Source organism: Hyperolius riggenbachi, chromosome 1, assembly GCF_040937935.1.
Source record: "Hyperolius riggenbachi isolate aHypRig1 chromosome 1, aHypRig1.pri, whole genome shotgun sequence".
NCBI classification, from domain to species: Eukaryota; Metazoa; Chordata; class Amphibia; order Anura; family Hyperoliidae; genus Hyperolius; species Hyperolius riggenbachi.
This window is the reverse complement of record NC_090646.1, coordinates 445,953,027-445,972,748: the sequence shown is the minus strand read 5'-3', so window position 1 is coordinate 445,972,748 and position 19,722 is coordinate 445,953,027. Positions and strand designations below refer to the sequence as shown.

The 19,722-nt window shown below is 45.1% G+C and overlaps 1 long non-coding RNA gene across 1 annotated transcript in view; it reads right to left on the bottom strand.

The window, feature by feature from the left end:
- Positions 1-3,673: 3,673 nt before the first annotated feature.
- The window catches only part of LOC137519746 (uncharacterized), a 40,269-nt gene continuing 24,220 nt past the window's right edge, over positions 3,674-19,722 (bottom strand). The window contains exon 3 of the long non-coding RNA XR_011021127.1: positions 3,674-3,758. This is a non-coding gene — a long non-coding RNA (uncharacterized lncRNA). The remainder of the gene's footprint in view (positions 3,759-19,722) is intronic.

The window sequence follows — 19,722 nt, the reverse complement described above, 5'->3', positions numbered from 1 at the left end:
TCTCTATCCTGCCAGCATCTGTATACAAATGAATCATCAATTTTGGTTTCAATGGCACTTTGTTATACTTGTAGCCCAGACTGAATAACAGGTTGGCACATAGCGTTTTGCATGTTTAGGTGTCTGTTTTAAATCAGAACACCAGGATGCCTCATCCCTTACATGCACTAGGAGCGAGTGCTAACAAGTAGCTTCACTTACCTCTGGAGATTTTTTAACAAGCGCTCAGCAAGCGCTAATAAAACGCAAGCGCTCACAAAAGCGCTTATAGTGTGGATCCAGCCTAAGGTCAGGTGATCTGCTCTGTGCTGGTGAAGGAACTCCCTGCTCTCCTGGCATTAAGGTAAATAAGAGGGCTGGGTAGGACTCAACTAGCCTGGCATTTGAAATATATTTATTGCATTAAGTATAGATGTGCAATGCACAAAACTTTGTGCCTTGCTAATTAATGCAAATTTACAATCACATGTTGTACACTAAAATGGGAGGCTGAACTGAGGATTTAATAGTAGAGTGCTCAGTCAGTAAATTAACTGAATGTATTCCAGCGCCACAGAGAAGCAGATGGGAGCCCTCAGCCCACATGTAAAGCACTCTTTCTCTCCATGCAGCTGCAATGGAAATAGAGAACCTGCAATTTAAAACGTGCCTTCTTGGCATAGACAGCAGGCATATATGTGTTCATTTATCCACATGGAATGTATTAAAGGACACCTAATCCTAGTGAGAGCAAGGCAATTTTTACAGTGAGACAAAAATGATCCCCTTTACTGTTTTCGGCATCATGAAATAAATTCCACCATTACAGAAGCCATGAATGAGTCTTGCTTAGCAAGGCTCTAGAATAGCCTTGTATGAGTCATGGGGAGCCTGCTGACCCTTTTACAAGGACAGGGCCTTCTCTTTTAAGCCACGGAAGGAAAATGTTTTTCTTGGCTAAGAATAATGTAAAAGGTCACAATTACCATCAGGCACAATAGGGGTGGCTGAAAGGCTGCATTTTCCCTGCAAAGATAAATTAACATTTTCCCTCCAATCTCCAATGAAAGAATAATATTTAAAGTCAGTTCATACAAGTGTACCTAGTTATGATTATTGTAACTGAACAAGAAAACATTGTTTATCATATCACACAGAGCCGAATCATCCACAAGGCAGTTTAGGCAGATGCCTGGGGCCTGGAGAGAGACTGGGACTTGGTGGCCTTTAGCCCCCATCAGATCTTATAAAAAGTCAAATGGCTATCAAGGGTAGGCCGAAAGTTGTTAATTGTCTACCTTACCACAACTATATTGGTTTTATAATTGATGTGTTATGGTAACCCTATTGCCTCTGCTCTCACAACCTTTATAGCACTGTTGTTTCTATCTGGCAGATTCACACCAAGCACAAGTGTTGTGAGTGGAACCAAAGTGTTTCTGTGGCAAGCATGAAATGGAGGCAGTACATTTTCTATTATCCCTGTATAGAGATGCTAAATATCATTATCCCCCAAGCTCAGTACTACACCGACAAATCAAATCAGTTTCACTTCTTTCAGTAGCTTACAACATTAAAAAATGTACCATAGCTTATAAAATGAGAAACCTACCCTCAGGCTTGAAACGGCCAGACTAGTAACCAGCAAATCTACCATGTTCCTCAGGGCAGACTGGAACCCTCCAGCGACAGAAAGACAAGGAAGCATGAATCATCTCCAATACCCCACCATATAGCTATATTTAATAACAAAATGTGCATGCTACATATTATATATGTCATAGCGAGCATCTATAACTATTGTAGAATAGCCGACCTATTCTCTGTGCCTCCACTGTTTACCTACATACAATACTATTAACCTGGGATGCTGTGTGCTTTGTTTGTTCATATTCAATGATTTATTGATGCAGATTTATCATTTTCATAGACTCAAACAGTGCCAACTGCATCACGACAGTATTAGCATTTTATGTGTACTGCATCTTTATAAATATTTAACTTTGTACTCCAATGAATGTTGTGATTAGATTGCTACAAAAAAAAGACATACATTTAAATCTCACAGTACAAGTTCTTCCTTTCAGAAGGTTCTGTGCAATGATTTCACTGTAATAAAAGGATACTGCACTATTGTCATTGGTAATGGCAAGAACAATAAAGTGTAACCCAACTAATCAACTTGTGGGGGGAACTTAATTCATCATGTTACACACTAGGAGTGTCATTTACTAAGGTTCTCCAATGCCGGAAATTGCATATGCCTGGTTCATAGTGGCAAGGACTGCTAATAGGGTTAGCAAAACAGTCGTTACAGACACATGAAGATTTTCTATTAATACACTTGTGGGCCCAGGGTAAAATATAACAGAACCTTTATGTGGGTTAAAACAGGGTATGGCCAGGTGTTGATTAGGGCCCTCATTATGTACCACAAAAAACACTTCTCCTCTCCTATGTTGCTGTCACTTACAATAGGTAGTAGAAATCTGAAAGAACTAACAGGTTTTCGACTAGTCCATATCATCATAGGGGATTCTCAGGATTTTATTTATTTTCAAAAGCACTTAGTGAATGGCAGTTGCTCTGTCCAGCTGCCCAAAAAAAATGTGCAGTGAGGAGGGAAGCTGGCTGGATGTCATTGTATAAATATTTTCCAGGGAATGTCTTTATAAAGAATAAGATCCTTGCTGAGAATCCCCCATGAAGAGATGGACTAGTCCAAAACCTGTTGGTTCTGTCAGATTTCTACTCCCTACTGTAAGTGACAGCAACATGGGAGAAAAGTAATGTATGGCTCATCCTAGACATTTCTGTCAGTGAGAGCACTGGATATTCACATTTAGAGTGCAGACAATAATATAATTGCGTATATAAATATAAACACTCTGATATCATACAAGTGATAAACAGGTAGCAATATATATATAACAAACAACACATGCATTAAATGCCACTACACAGATACAGCAATAAACCAGATCAGTCATTGTATGATACAAAATCTCTATATAGCATAGAACAAGCATATTAACATAGAATAAGTACAATACTGAGAACACATTCAGAAAGATAAAATGTATCATGGTAAGGCTCTTCCTTGATAAAGAGGGCAGTACCACCCCTGAAACGTCAAACACTTCTCGATAGACTCGAGCCTCCCTCACATTTCTTGTGCTTGTACCACAACCGCAGTCTTGTCACGGTTAACCCATTGTGTGCCGATTCATTGTAGTCTGTCTTTATCCATGGGACTGGGTTTTCAGTCCAGCACTTATCAAATGTATATTTGTTGCCTTTGAACAATATTGTTCTTGCAGAAAGCAAGAAATTCAGGAGAAGATTACTGAAACTCATTGCAGTGGTGTTAAACTTTGCAGAAATAAATCAGCCTTTTATAAATAGGTTGAAGCTTTGTTCTTTTTCTGCAATTATCAGGAATGAGGAAATGATCCATGGAGTGATTTTCCATCACCATTTTTTAAACTACTGGTATTCCCCTCATTTTGCTGTATCTGCTCTATCAATACAAATACTATTTGCAAATTGCAACTAGGATTTCTAGATTGCACTTTTAAAAAGCTCATACAGCCTCACATATATTTTTCCTCTGATTCCTCTCCCCATTGCATACATATTTAAGGAAAAAACAATCTAAACAATATCTCAGTGCCCATAAAATCATACATGCATGCTCTTTGCAGAGTTCTGAAATGTGTCTGTGGGAGTGTACTCTTTGTTTTTGTTTTTTCTCTTCTCCTGCTGCTTTTTCGATAGGCCTATCACAAGCACAATAAGTAAGAGACACACAAGGTTGTTTAGAAGATGTAACACTCAATGTATCCCTCTGACCCTACACATTTTGAAAAAAAAAGCAATGACATAAATTGGTGACAGGAAGGAGCATAGGCTATAGCTATATAGCAATTTCAGGACTATCATTTCAAGATATAATGAAAATATTTGAATAAATATAGGGTATTGGATGTCAGCCTTATACCATGGAAGTCAATACTGTTCTATTTCTGTGACCAGACATATGTAACAACTCTGATGGAGACACCAAATGACTGTCTTTATCCCCTGGTCCTGAGAAGACCCTGAGGTAGGAATGTTTGACAGATGTGCGGTCTGGATAAATGGAATGCTTCACGTTATTATTCTTGTATTAAAGTGTGCTGCATGATTCATAGGCATCTGTGCCAAAACCTCATATCTACAATATTATGTTCATATAAATAGAGGCACAGAACACATTACGGTAAACCACCAGTAGACATAAAGGCCTTGCAGATGTTGCATGATTATATTACATAATAGAGATCACACAGCTGAGCATGTGCCTGTTAGTAATGCAGAAATATATATAGAATGATAACAATTACGCACTAAAGCACATTTGGCTATTAACTATCACATCGGCTATGGCCTGCCTCTCTCTGGTTTGCAGAAGGTCAGCGGTTGGGTTTGACATCATTATCCAATTGGTCTGCTAATCTCAATGTGTTTATCCGTGAGACGCTCTAGGAAAGGAGCCATCCACATTGAGATTACACTGTCTAACAACACAGCTTGCAGGAGCAGCAGTGCCTCGCCTGCCATCCAACACAGCTTATACAGACCCAGTTTATTCAGGTCACAACACAGGTTGCTGCAAGGACAAAAAGCCATTGGTGTATTTGTAGTCAGACTCAGAAATAATACGTCTCTTTTTATAAAGTTGACTTAGCGTTATGGGGACTGTATTAAAATAAAACCTGAAAAACCACAGCTTAATGATATTTTTTTTTTTACTTCTATGCAAAATGGACTTTTTTTTTAAAAATAATGAATATGACAGGTGGAAATACTGAGATGCAGGAAACCACAGTACAGATTTATCTGTCTCTGTCTCCTTGTATGTATGTTGCTGGTTCTTCATTGACAACCTCAAAGGTCCACAACACTAAAGTCCCACTTCCTAGATCTATGTAGGTTATGTAAAGCAGAGGTCAAAAGGAAGGTATCAGTCATCACATAATGATCTAATGACTGGCACCTTAAACCATATTATTCTAATCCTGTATGAATATAATCAGGGCCGGTCCTAGACTTCTTGCAGCCTGAGGCAAACTTGTCAGACTCCTCACCCAGCACAACAAGCTGCTTTTTCCCAATGATGACCTCTTCACCACACTCGCTCTCCTCTCGCTTCTCCTCCTACCGTGACTGCATTCTGTAAGTGTAAACATACAGTACCAACATGCTGTATCCTGTGCCTGATGCAAGTGTTTCACCTTGCTTCATGAGAGAACCGTCAGTGAATATAATACATTCAATAAGTGTCAGTAGTTGTAAACCCTTTACATCCCAAGTTAAAATGTCGAAGGTACATTTCCTCTTTGGGAACAAAATCCCTCTGTCTCTGTTTCTCCCTCATTCTTCCCTCTTTCAAGACTGATGTACAGATCTGTGTAAATATAAGTATTTTTCTACTGAAAAATGTGTTTAACTGACTCAAAACTTTATTCCCTTCAATTAAATTGATATATTTCATATTTTCAAACGTTAAAAGGGAGAAAAACGAATGATGATAATAAGGATATGCATGGTGAGAGGTGTGGTGAGGGTGTGGTTAGAGGTGTGGCAGTGGTGTGTCTTAAAGTGTCCTTTCTTATCTCAAAAAGTTTGGAGATATGTATATATAGCTGAAAAGGAAAACCTTCAAATACTGCATGGTTGAAAGTTACTGTAGACACAGTATTTGATTTGTACATACTGAGACCTACCTGGTCTATACATAAGAATTTGAGAGGAAACCAATCTTTGGAGATAAGTAAATGTACAAATATATATTTCTCAGTAAACCAGGGCGGCTCCCCTCCGTGAATCCCTCCACTGGCTTCCTATCCAGTCCAGAATCAGATTCAAGATATTGTGTCTGACCTACAAATCCATCCACAAAACCTGTCCAACCTACATTTCTGATCTTACTCAGAGATACACACCAAGCCGCTCACTCCGCTCCTCCAATGAACTTCGCCTGACCGTCCCCCGCATCACCCAGTCCCATGCACGCCTCCAAGACTTCTCAAGAGCTGCTCCGACACTATGGAACTCCCTACCTCCACCCATTAGGGCAGCCCCCTCCTTCAACACCTTCAAGAAGGCCCTCAAAACTCACCTTTTCACTCTTGCCTACCACCCCTCACAATTGCTCTAAACCCACAGCCGAACTCTGGTCCCCTACCTCTCGTGTCCCTACCTCTCCCTCTAGATTGTAAGCCTTTGGGCAGGGTCCTCACTCCTTTTGTGTCCTACCTGATCATGCACCTCTATTACTGTGCACCCATGCTATGCATTTGAGTGAACCTAACTTGCCTAACTCCATGCTCCCATCCAGTGACTGACTAAGCATTACCTTGTACTCATACTGTGCTGTGTGATCTGGTTTTCTTGTATTCCTGTATTGTCATATTGCTGTTTGTCACCCCTAAATATTGTCTGTAACCTAAATTAATGTCCAGCGCTGCGTAATATGTTAGCGCTTTATAAATACAACAAATAAATAAATAAATAAATAAATAGTAAACAAATTGTGACAATGTGTAGCAACTGAGGTCCGAGTACTGGTGATCTGCAGTATCACCAATAATACGGATACTATATCTGATTATTAGGTGATCTGCAGAACCACCAATAATACAGATATAGCGTAACAGGCAACCAACTTTAATCGTGTGTGTGTGAAGTGATTGGTGCACACAGTAGTACTCCGAAGGTTCCCACGCTAACCTCCCAGGCGGGGGAGATCAGGTAAGGATCTAGGGAGTAACCTCACCAGTGGCAATGGGCCCACTGGTGAGTAGGAGCGTCAGACAGAAATAGGTCGGCAACACACAGGCAGGTACAGTACAAAATCGGTAGGCAATATCAGAGTGAGGCACAGACGGGAAGTCGGCAACGGAATCAGATGACTAAAGTACAGAATCAGCGAGCAGGTTCAGAGTCAGAGATCAGACAGGGGTTGGCAACGATATCAGATAGGCGTAGTACAGAATCAGAGAGCGAGAGATTAGTCAGGAACGAGCAGGGTCAAAACAACAATAATACAATAGATCAATCCTAGTCTTAGGTGTGTAATCCTTGGCAACAACATCTGGGATCTAGTCTACGGTCTGAGCGCTAACACGGGTATACACGACAACAGACAGCGAGCTACTGATAGCTCGCTGTCTTTATGCTGGCAGGGAAGCCCATGGCAACGCCCCCGCCAGGCGACCAATCAGGGGCGAGGTGCGCTCCCTGTGACGTTAGCTGACCTGCGGGTCAGCTGACTCGCCTCCGGGAGGCGTAAATATCCCGACACTGACCGCGCGCGCGCACAGTAGTCTCGAAGTGTGCGCACGCGAGAGGCCAGCGCGCGGCGAGGCAGAGAGAGCGGCGGGGACAGATGAAACGGCGTCCCCGCCGCTCGTTCTACAAATACATTTAAAAGATCCCTATAACAAGTAGACAACTAAACATGTCTTGTGAATAATATTCACTTCTTCAGTTGTCCAGTCACTGGACAGTACCTCCAGGACCCCCTGTGGACCCTGTCCTGCTCAGTCATCGTCTTCGACTGAGGCAGAACGTTGATTATGAGCGGGGAGGAAGTGACCGTTCTTCTTCCCCACTGTGCATCCTTAACTCTGCCCCCTCCACCTGCCGTTTTAGATCCATATATGTTTTACTGCACAGAGCGCGCAGGGGAGCTGCGCTGTCAGCAGGCTTATGATAATTGAGTTCGGAAGGATATCCAACCTCAATTATCACAAGCCCGCAGACAGCGCAGCTCCCCAGCGCGCTCTGTGCAGTAAAACATATATGGATCTAAAGCGGCAGGTGGAGGGGGCAGAGTTAAGGACGCACAGTGGGGAGGAAGAACGGTCACTTCTTGCCCACTCATAATTGTTGCTAGAACGGGCCACAGGGGGCGTTGGAGGGGGGATGATTGTGCTGTGACAAAGTCACAGCACCAGTAATAGAACACTTTTAAAAGAATTTAACACCAGGTCAGGGGTACTTTAAACAACTCAAGTGTTGCTTTAGCAGTAGGCCTCGTTCAGACTATACGCGCTGCCGTCCGCATTTTGGCAGCGCGTATAGTGTGCGACACGCAAGAACGGTAGAAGGGCATAGACAGCCCTTCTACCGTTCCCATCATATGCGCTGCGTGGCAGCGCGATTGCACTATCGCGTGCTGCACGCATTTTTGGGAATCGCAGCGCAGATCCCATTCATTGTAATGAATGGGATCTGCAGCGCAGCGCATAGGAGCGCAGATGGCGTGCGATCGGACGCTAAATGATGTGAACGAGGCCGTATGCTTCAGGTCATTGTCCTACTGGCAGGTGAACCTCCATCCCAGTCTCAAATCACTGCCAGACTGACACAAGTTTGCTCAACAATATCCCTGTATTTAGCAACCCCCATCTTTTGACTTTTCCTTGACTCAGACCAGTTTCCCAGTCCCTGCCATTGAGAAACATCCCCATAGCATGATGCTGCCACCACGTTTCACTGTAGCAATGGTGTTCTTGGGGTGACGGGATGTGTTGGGTTTGTGCCAGACATAGCATTTTCCTTGATGGCCAAAAAGTTAAATCTTAGTCTCATCTGACCAGAGCCTCTTCTTTGAAACATTAGGGTAGTTGCCCACATGCCTTCTTATTTTTTAACACCAGGCAATGGCTTTTTTCTGGCCACTCTTCCGTAATGCCCAGCTCTATGGAGTGTACTGCTTATAAAGGTCCTGTGGACAGATACTCCCTTCTTTGGAGTGGAACTGTGCAACTCCTGCAGGATTACCTTTGGTCTCTATGATGCCTGTCTGATGAATGCTCTCCTTGCCAGGTCTGTGACTTTTGGTGAATAGCCCTCTCTTTGCAGGTTTGTTGTGAAACCATGTTCTTTCCATTTGAAGATGATGGATTTGATGGTGTTCTGGGGGATATTCAAAGCTTTGTACTTCACAACAACTTTGTCCCTGACTTGTTTGGAAAGCTCCTTGGTCTTCATGGTGTGATGCCTCCTGCTTGGTGATGCTGAAGCTTCTAGGGCAATTCTGAAAAGGTGTGTTTATAGTGGCAGATCATGAGACACACAATCACAGGTGGACTTAATTTCACTAATGATGCGAGTTTTGAAGGTAATTGGTTGCTTGTTACTTTTTAGGTGCTTCATGGCACAGGGGGTGAATACATATGCACATGACATTATTATATATATATATATATATATATATATATATATATATATATATATATATATATATATATATATATATATATTTGCCTCATTTCACTTTCTCAACTTAGACTATTTTGTGTAGATCGATCACATAAAACATGAGATTAAGGAGCATAAAAATTACAGATTGAAATGTAACAAAATAGGTACAAAACCAAGGGGGGTGAATACTTTTGCAAGGCACTGTATTACTATAGTGATGTGTACATCTGAAGTTGTGGAATTCTACATAAATCAGTATACCCAATGGAAAAAAATGTACTGAAATTCTGCTAATTTTGATTAGAGCTTTATTAAAATGTCATTAAATTCACAATAGTGGTCCTTTAACATCTTTAGGTATCACTTATATGTGGCTGTATGTGGCAGTCATCACCGGAAGAGTACTGGGCAATGCATGTGCAGTTCCAATTCTTTCCAAATTGTGCATGCCCAGCATGCTCTAGGCCATGGCTGATGTGCACAACTGTGGGCAGGGGTGGGCAGAGTGCAGTGCGCATGCAACGGACTACGACTGGTCCTAGTCATGTCCAGGTCATAAGGCATAAAGCAGCAAGATGGACGAAATAAGTATCCTGAAAGGGTCTGAAAAGCCTATAGAACATTAAGGCAAGTATATCTTAACCTCTTGAGGACCCACCCTTTACCCCCCTTTAAGGACCAGCGCTGTTTTAGCTGATCTGTGCTGGGTGGGCTGTGCAGCCCCCAGCACAGATCAGGGTGCAGGCAGAGCGACCAGATCGCCCCCCTTTTTTCCCCACTAGGGGGATGATGTGCTGGGGGGGTCTGATCGCTCCTGCCTGATGGGTGTTGCGGGGGGCACCTCAAAGCCCCCCTCTGCGGCGAGATTCCCCCCCTTCCTCTCCTCCCTGTCCCCCCTGGTGATCTGGGCTGCACAGGACGCTATCCGTCCTGTGCAGCCAGTGACAGGCTGTCCCCTGTCACGTGGCGGCGATCCCCGGCCGCTGATTGGCCGGGGATCGCCGATCTGCCTTACGGCGCTGCTGCGCAGCAGCGCCGTACAATGTAAACAAAGCGGATTATTTCCACTTGTGTTTACATTTAGCCTGCGAGCCGCGATCGGCGGCCTGCAGGCTATTCACGGAGCCCCCCGCCGTGAATTGACAGGAAGCAGCCGCTCGCGCGAGCGGCTGCTTCCTGATTAATTAGCCTGCAGCCGGCGACGCAGAACTGCGTCGCTGCTCCTGCAGCTGCCACTTTGCCGACGCGCAGTATGAGTGCGCGGTCGGCAAGTGGTTAACATCTGGTACAGCTAGAGTTCAGAGCCTGGGCTATGGGGGGGTCCACACCCTAAGCTGTACCAGTGCACATGGTACATGATATGAATGGCTCTGGACAAGGGGCTCATCCCCACCTCGTGATTGGAATTGGTGGGAGTAAGCAGCCCTTTACTGGTGGGTCTAGGGCCAGGCCCTAGGGGGGGCAGCTTATGACGGTATCTGGGAGCCACATTTAAGACTAACGGGGCCTTGAGATGTCAACCTGACCCCCCACAGGTAAAATAGGTATAGGGGTACTGATGTAACCCTTACCCATTTCCACAAAGAGTTAAAGTCCTCTATTATTCTAAATTAATAACAGATACTTATCTTTAATTAATAATCCCATCCAATATCCTCAGAAAATATCCTGCGCCAATATCCTCTAAAGTCTCAGTATCACTACTGCAGAATACGCACACCTGCTGCTAACTGTGGAAGAGGTTTTTTTTAACAAAAATGTTTATTGACAAAATTGCAAGATTGTACCACTATTACTTACAACAAAGTAGGCAATCTTCATTAACATATCACCTGTAGATACCCTGTCGTGACCAGTAAGGGAGAGGCCATCCATTTCATCCACACTTTATTGAATTTGCCAGGGCAGCCTCTGTGTGTTTAAACCAGCTGTATAAAAGGGAGCATCCTATTGAGGAAGCATTTTATGCCATATTTATTTACTTCAATGTTGATTAAGATCAAGGAATAGCATAACAAACATTCCCAAGTAAGGAACAATGAGTCATATAACAGAAAAAATTGACAGGAATAACATTGAGCATCAGCAACAAGGTTTCTTAATCAAAACGTTTCCAAATAAAAAGGAAAGGGCAGGGAAAAGAAAAGGAGGTAAAGGGAGGGAAGGGAGAGGGAAGGGAAAGGGGAGGATAGAGGGAAAGGGTAAGGAGGAAAAACACCTTGCATACATCATAAAGAATGAGTTCAGCAGAGGAATAATAACGATGAGCAATGTATATATAAAGTGGCCAGTTAACTGAACTAATAACACATAGAATTTTGAGGAGGAAGGTATAACCTTATATATGAAACCATAGCCGGAAGAGAAGGGGAAGCACAGTTGAGTGGAAACTGAGGGGGCCAATTAGGCCGTCATTCCCAGGCATACCAAATATGGTATGCAGGGGAATGGGAGGGTGGACCAGTATTATGCAGTACTTCCAAAGAGTAGAGGGCGCTTAGGTAGGTGCTCTATGAGCGTTTCTATTTCACCCTGCAGCAAACTAGTTAGGTATATGGGAACCCACTCACATCATACAAAACAATATATCAATAATAAACAAAAGCCAGTTGCGCTGGGTCTATGATATAGTATATATCAATTTGCCACTAATAAATAATCAGTGCTATTCAACTTAATAAAAAGTATATGTAAATTTATTCAAAATATGCATATAAAATCAATTGTCACGTAGAATAAATAATTTCATACCACAATATTTGCGCATATATTCAACACATGATGGATATTCATATATGCCATTCAATCCCTGTATATATCATTCATACACTCAATCTTACATAGACCTTCCAATGTGCATAAAAAATATATATATATAAAGCAAAGAAAAACATTTTGTTGAGAGTAAAAATTAGGTTATCAGAAAAAATTCCTACTGGAGATAGAGTATACTTGTAACGATTGTGGAACTTTCCCCGTGATCAGCGCACAACGCGTGCGCTGACACGGCGGAAATCCTCCACAAGCGTATAATTTGCAGGAACCCAGCAAAAGGTGCTACGCACCCGTAGAGGGAAAATTCCTGTCGGCAGATGGCGCTGGGGAGTGCAGAGGAACCAATCCTCTGTACCTCCACAAATGCCAGACAGGAATTGTACGAAACGCAGAACGCAATCGCAAGAGAGGCGATTGCGAATGAGAATGAGCAAAGGGACAGGTTGTATGTGTGTGTGCCAATCCAGTCGCCACCCCGCAACCGCATGCACACAACAGCAGATATGAAATAGGAACGCAATCGCGAGAGGTGCGATCGCCAGACGAGACACAAGGCAGATGAGAACAGAATACGAGGTTAGTAAAGGCACAGCAAATAATACAATGAGGAGATACGGAAAATAACAAATGCTAGCTAACCGCGAAAACCGCACTCATTCGCAACAGTGCACGCGGTTATGCGCGGTCTCCACGTGATAAGCACAATAGAGACAAGCACGCCTAACTAACCATTAACAGACAAACATGAAACAGAGGACGCGAGCGCTTGCTTAACGGTTACCTCACCGAGCCTCCAGCAAGCGTAGCAGACAGACACACGAAAACAGGGACAAGCGAGAGATAGGATTCACAGCACTAGCGAAAAGTGGCTAGCGCGATCCAAGTACAGAGTAGCAGAACAGAAGGATCCCCAGCGCTAGCGAAAAGTGGCTAGTGCGATCCCAGAAGACAGAACAGAAGGATCCCCAGCGCTAGCGAAAAGTAGCTAGTGCGATCCCAGGAGACAGAACAGAAGGATCCCCAGCGCTAGCAAAAAGTAGCTAGTGCGATCCCAGGAGACAGAACAGAAGAGATAGCTGGTAGCAACCGCTGCACCAGCTATACTCCAAGAACAGAGATCAGAACCATTTCCTGTCAACCACCATTGGGACTGGACAATGGCAACAGGCAAGACAAGACAGAACAGGCAATACAGATAATACAATCCTAACAGCACTAGGGAAATCTGCCTAGCGCAGACTTAGGAATTACTCTAAGCTGATGTTCAAACAGAGAGCAAGGCTGACACCCCAACAGGAGTGTTACATAGGACGAAATCCTTATGAACAGCGAAGCATTGTGGGAAAGACATAGTACTTATAGTACACGCCTCCAATGAATGTGGCCAGGCAATTTGCATGACAACGTATGCAAATTCCTCTGCAAGCACAAGCTGCAAAACTGACAGAAGCTCTTCTTTCCAGAGTCCTGCAACATGCAAACCTACACAATGGTCAAAAGGCTGGCTGCCTGCACAGGCAGCTGAGCAAATCATCACAGTACCCCCCCCCCCCCCCCCCCCCCCCCCTCCAGGGTCGAATTCCAGACGACCCTCAAAACTGCTATTAGCAACAGACTCAAACTGAAGACTCATGAAGGTCGGGGTAGCCCGACAAGGTCCAATTCCAGAGTCAGTCCACCCGAAACCGACCTCATCGGAAACAGAAGCCACCGAAACATGCCCATCAGTACTACCAGTCTCAGTATAACACCCATCAGGACTGTGACTGCCAGAGAAGAAGCCATCGACACCCTCCAGACAATACCCACCACCTTCCAAGGAGCGTCCGAAAATTACCAAACCTGCCACAATACCTGTTCGAAGTGTCCCACTTACAACACAAAAGCCACCGTTGATCTTATCCAGGGGACCAAGCAAAATTTCTCCCGGAATCTCCCAGAACCTTTTGAAGCTCCACAGAGATCCCAAGAGGGCAGAACAATCACCAGGCTCACATGGAGAATTACCAAGAACCCCCATGGAACCAATGACAATTCCGGATTCAGAATTACGAGGACACCCATCAAGATCAAGACTTTCAGGGACCACTTCTGGGCATGCAAGCAGGCAGGCTAAATCAGAGCATGTCTCCACCGAGGAAGCATCTGAGTACGTTGGTAACCGAGGCACACTTGGGCTTTCTGGGTCACAGAGCACACTGGGGTACACCAGCACAGGAGAAACCTCAGGACATGTCGGGGAACTACCAACCTCAGAGTCCGGCACGAGGAAACCAAAACCAGGACTGGGCAGAGAATCATCACGAGCAATGGTCTCAAGCACTGGACTTTCAAAAGAAGACTCGGATTCAAATTCGGAAATTTCTGTGACTGCAATATCATCATTGACTACACATGACTGAAGCTCCACCAGAGCTGAAAAGGTAGCCAGCAAGGCAGCAATGCCTACGGAAGAGGGTAACACCTCAGAAGGACTTGGGGGACAGGAGACATCTCCTACAAGTTCTGCACCCTTTGGGAGGAACTCGGAGACCTCCAGAACATCAAACAAGACCTCAGGAACATCATTTTTCAAGTTTTCTAGGAAGGATTCTGAACTATCCATGTTACAGGGCAAAACTGGAACTTTATTTTGTGGACAGGGCAGATGTCCCAGGAATGGTTCCACCATAACCTGAGACTGGATCTCATCATCATGAGGGGAATGTACAGGTATATTTACTGGAACACACACTGACTCCCTAACTTCATTCTCACTGTACCCAGAATTCTGTGTGGCAGTCAAACTAGCTTGTAACTCCAAAACTGCAGAAAAACAAGTAAAAATAGCAGCAATACCTAGACGAGCCTCTAGGGGCAGGGCAGGAGATATTGTACAAGGCAATGTTGACTCATCCAGAGTACAGGGTGGAGAGTCAAAACTTCCCTCAGAGCAAGAAAGGGACTCACAAATGTCAATGTGATTGGACATCATATTGTTATTCATGGTACAGGGCAGGTTCAGAGAAAGCGTTTCTGAATAAGGCAAAGAGGGTTCAGCATCAGATTCGCAAAACCGAAGTGCTGTCTCACTCTTAGATTCGGCTAACAATGTCGAATCCGAGGAATCAGAACGCAAAACCTGTGAATCAAAATTCACTTTAGGTTGTGAAACTGACGCTTCTATAGCGCAAACCTCCGCGATCTGCGGAGCAGACTGCAAGGCATCTAGGACCGAAACACTGGAGCAACTGTCTCCAGGCAACAGGCCCTTACAGGTGAGAACAGGGTGAGACAGAGACTCATCTGCAGAAGAAATAGTGACATCAACAGGACAAACTTTATTAGGCATATTAAATTTACTTTTGACGCTGCATAGTCGAGAACTTTTCCCCATAGCAGGGTCACAGACGGAAGATCTCAAAGATCTGTTTCTAAATGACAAAGGATCCCACACATCCTTGAGGAAACCGGCAGACTCATGCCGATCACAATCTGCAGGAACATCCGAGAAACATGCATCAGATCGCACAGATTCAAACTGCACACTGTCAGGAGCGAATCCTTCAGGATTCGCACAGGAATCAACCACAGCGGCACACTCATTCATTTCAGATTGCACAAAGTCAAGACTCACATGCTTTACCCCAGAAAGGCAGGAACAATCATCCGACAACGATGTCTCTTTATTGGAATCAATTGGTTGGTGTGTGTGCAACTCATCCAAAATCGTTTGCCATACATAGATCACCAGATCCACATCATCCTTGTCACATTCATTGGAATCAATCAGAAGGTACATAGAGTCAAGACAAGCATTCAAGACATCTTCGCTTTTTGCGATGTAAAAATCGCAAAAGGCTTTCCAATCAAAATCGAATTCCTCCAGCAAGGCCCCAACATCCCAGGAAGCAAATGGGGGTTCAAACAGGCCAGTATCCAGATAATCTCCATAGGGTTGGAGTTCAGGAACAAGAACAGATTTTTTAACTGCTTTAATGTAGTGTGCGATCCTACCTATAGCAGGATCCACATAAGCTTTGGATTGGGGCAAAAAAGCCGGAGACGGAATCATTACAAACATCAATAGGAAGTGTTTTATTCCGATGCTTGCGTTTTTTAGTTTTTCTCTTTTTAGCCACTTTGCATGTCTGCTGTTTAAAACCTGAAGTGGCAACAGACACATTGAACTGATTGTCATACTGAAAAGTTTTGCATGGAAGGGAAAGATCAGCTGACTTATCAGCAGCTACACACTCAATCAGAGCAGGTGGTAAGCCAGGCAGTTTAAACCAGTGAGAGAATATCTCTGCAAGCAACTGATACAGATTACCATTCCAAGAATTGATTTTTAACAGATTATAAGCCCAGGTGAACAAATCGTCTTTTAAGAGCACATAGGCAAACAGAAGAGCCGACGTGGACGGATCAGAAATCTGAAAGGTGGGATTCAGACAAAACCTCACACATTCAGAAAGAAATTCCGCCTTGGTCTCTGAATTAAGCCTTTTAAAGCTCTTAAAGACACAGGACCCAAACTCGACAAAATCGTACAAATCGGAATTTCCGTCTACACTGGGGTTTTGGGTTGGGCTGTTCATACTGTAACGATTGTGGAACTTTCCCCGTGATCAGCGCACAACGCGTGCGCTGACACGGCGGAAATCCTCCACAAGCGTATAATTTGCAGGAACCCAGCAAAAGGTGCTACGCACCCGTAGAGGGAAAATTCCTGTCGGCAGATGGCGCTGGGGAGTGCAGAGGAACCAATCCTCTGTACCTCCACAAATGCCAGACAGGAATTGTACGAAACGCAGAACGCAATCGCAAGAGAGGCGATTGCGAATGAGAATGAGCAAAGGGACAGGTTGTATGTGTGTGTGCCAATCCAGTCGCCACCCCGCAACCGCATGCACACAACAGCAGATATGAAATAGGAACGCAATCGCGAGAGGTGCGATCGCCAGACGAGACACAAGGCAGATGAGAACAGAATACGAGGTTAGTAAAGGCACAGCAAATAATACAATGAGGAGATACGGAAAATAACAAATGCTAGCTAACCGCGAACACCGCACTCATTCGCAACAGTGCACGCGGTTATGCCCGGTCTCCACGTGATAAGCACAATAGAGACAAGCACGCCTAACTAACCATTAACAGACAAACATGAAACAGAGGACGCGAGCGCTTGCTTAACGGTTACCTCACCGAGCCTCCAGCAAGCGTAGCAGACAGACACACGAAAACAGGGACAAGCGAGAGATAGGATCCACAGCACTAGCGAAAAGTGGCTAGCGCGATCCAAGTACAGAGTAGCAGAACAGAAGGATCCCCAGCGCTAGCGAAAAGTGGCTAGCGCGATCCCAGAAGACAGAACAGAAGGATCCCCAGCGCTAGCGAAAAGTAGCTAGTGCGATCCCAGGAGACAGAACAGAAGAGATAGCTGGTAGCAACCGCTGCACCAGCTATACTCCAAGAACAGAGATCAGAACCATTTCCTGTCAACCACCATTGGGACTGGACAATGGCAACAGGCAAGACAAGACAGAACAGGCAATACAGATAATACAATCCTAACAGCACTAGGGAAATCTGCCTAGCGCAGACTTAGGAATTACTCTAAGCTGATGTTCAAACAGAGAGCAAGGCTGACACCCCACCAGGAGTGTTACATAGGACGAAATCCTTATGAACAGCGAAGCATTGTGGGAAAGACATAGTACTTATAGTACACGCCTCCAATGAATGTGGCCAGGCAATTTGCATGACAACGTATGCAAATTCCTCTGCAAGCACAAGCTGCAAAACTGACAGAAGCTCTTCTTTCCAGAGTCCTGCAACATGCAAACCTACACAATGGTCAAAAGGCTGGCTGCCTGCACAGGCAGCTGAGCAAATCATCACAATACTAATATGTCTTAATATAAATAGTTGCCGTGCCTTATGAAAATTTAGTTGTCATTGGTATATCTTCCTCGATAAAGAGTCTGTATATAAAACTCAGTATATATCAGTTAATGAGGTTTAGCCTTGAAGCGTACAGTCTGTGATTTCCGTAATCATGTGATTGCATAGATGTACTCACGTCCCTAATGTGCTTATAGATTACCAGTAGGGGTCCAGTCCTTGAGTCAGAGCTCCGGCCGGCAGCTCAATGACTCGTTTCTGCTCGTGTACTGTGTCCTCGATCTGCTTCTCCGTTCGCCACTGATCGGGCACAGTACTTCCAGGGTCGCGGCTCACGGTACCGAATGGTTACCGCATTGTTATCGATATCGAAATTGAAAAAATTTGGTAATTTAAAGAACTGGAAAAAGTTATCCCAAAGTCAATGATGAATCGAGGCCTAAAGGAGGGAAGTTAAGGGAGAACAGCTTAGAGAGATCTGCTGGGATAAGGATACCAAGATAGTTAATGGAGTCGTTTACCCATCTGAAGGGGAAAGAACCTTGGAGTTGTTGTACAAGGGGAGGAGGAAGAATCTCCCCCCCCCCCCCTCCTTAACCCCCTTGCCGGTTATCCCGAGCTCAGCTCGGGGTAACCTGCGCAGGAGGATTTCTCAGGCCCCGCTGGGCCAATTTCTATCAAATAAAAAGCAGCACACGCAGCCGGCACTTTGCCAGCCGCGTGTGCTGCCTGATCGCCGCCGCTCTGCGGCGATCCGCCGCGAGCAGCGGCGATCCGCCGCGAGCAGCGGCGAAAGAGGGTCCCCCCAGCCGCCCGAGCCCAGCGCAGCCGGAACAAACAGTTCCGGCCAGCGCTAAGGGCTGGATCGGAGGCGGCAGACGTCAGGACGTTGGCTGACGTCCATGACGTCACTCCGCTCGTCGCCATGGCGACGAGGAAAGCGAAACAAGGAAGGCCGCTCATTGTGGCCTTCCTTGTTACTTTTGATCGCCGGAGGCGATCGAAAGTGCGGATCCGGAGCGCCCTCTAGTGGGCTTTCATGCAGCCAACTTTCAGTTGGCTGCATGAAATAGTTTTTTTTTTAATTAAAAAAAAACCCTCCCGCAGCCTCCCTGGCGATTTTAATAGAACGCCAGGGAGGTTAAAGAGAGTCTGAAGCGAGAATAAATCTCGCTTCAGACCTCATACATAGCAGGGGCATGTGTGCCCCTGCTAAACCGCCGCTATCCCACGGCTTAACGGGGGTCCCTTCACCCCCAAATCCCCTCGGTGCAGCGCTTCCTGGTTGAGGCAGGGCTAACCGCCGCAGCCCTGCCCCACGCGCGTCTGTCAGCGCGTATCTCCACCTCTCCCCCGCCCCTCTCAGTCTTCCTTCACTGAGAGGGGCGGGGTAAGAGGCGGCGATGCGCCGCTGATAGACGCGACTGGAGGCAGGGCTAACGGCTGCAGCCCTGCCTCCACTCACGACCAAGTCTATGACCAAGCATTGCGGGGGTGGGTTTGGGGGTGAAGGGACCCCCGTTTAGCCGCGGGATAGCGGCGTTTTAGCAGGGGCACACATGCCCCTGCTAACTATGAGCTCTGAAGCGAGAATTATTCTTGCTTCAGAGTCTCTTTAAAGACCAGGCCTTTTTTGCTGAAATGGCCACTGCAGCTTTAAGGCCAAGCTGCAGGCCCGCACAACTCAGCACACGAGTGATTCCCCCCTCCCCTCCTTTTCCCCCCACCAATAGAGCTCTCTGTTGGTGGGGTCTGATTGCCCCTTTGTGTTTATTTTAGTTTTTACAAAAATTATTGTTGATTATTTTTTAATAAAATATACAG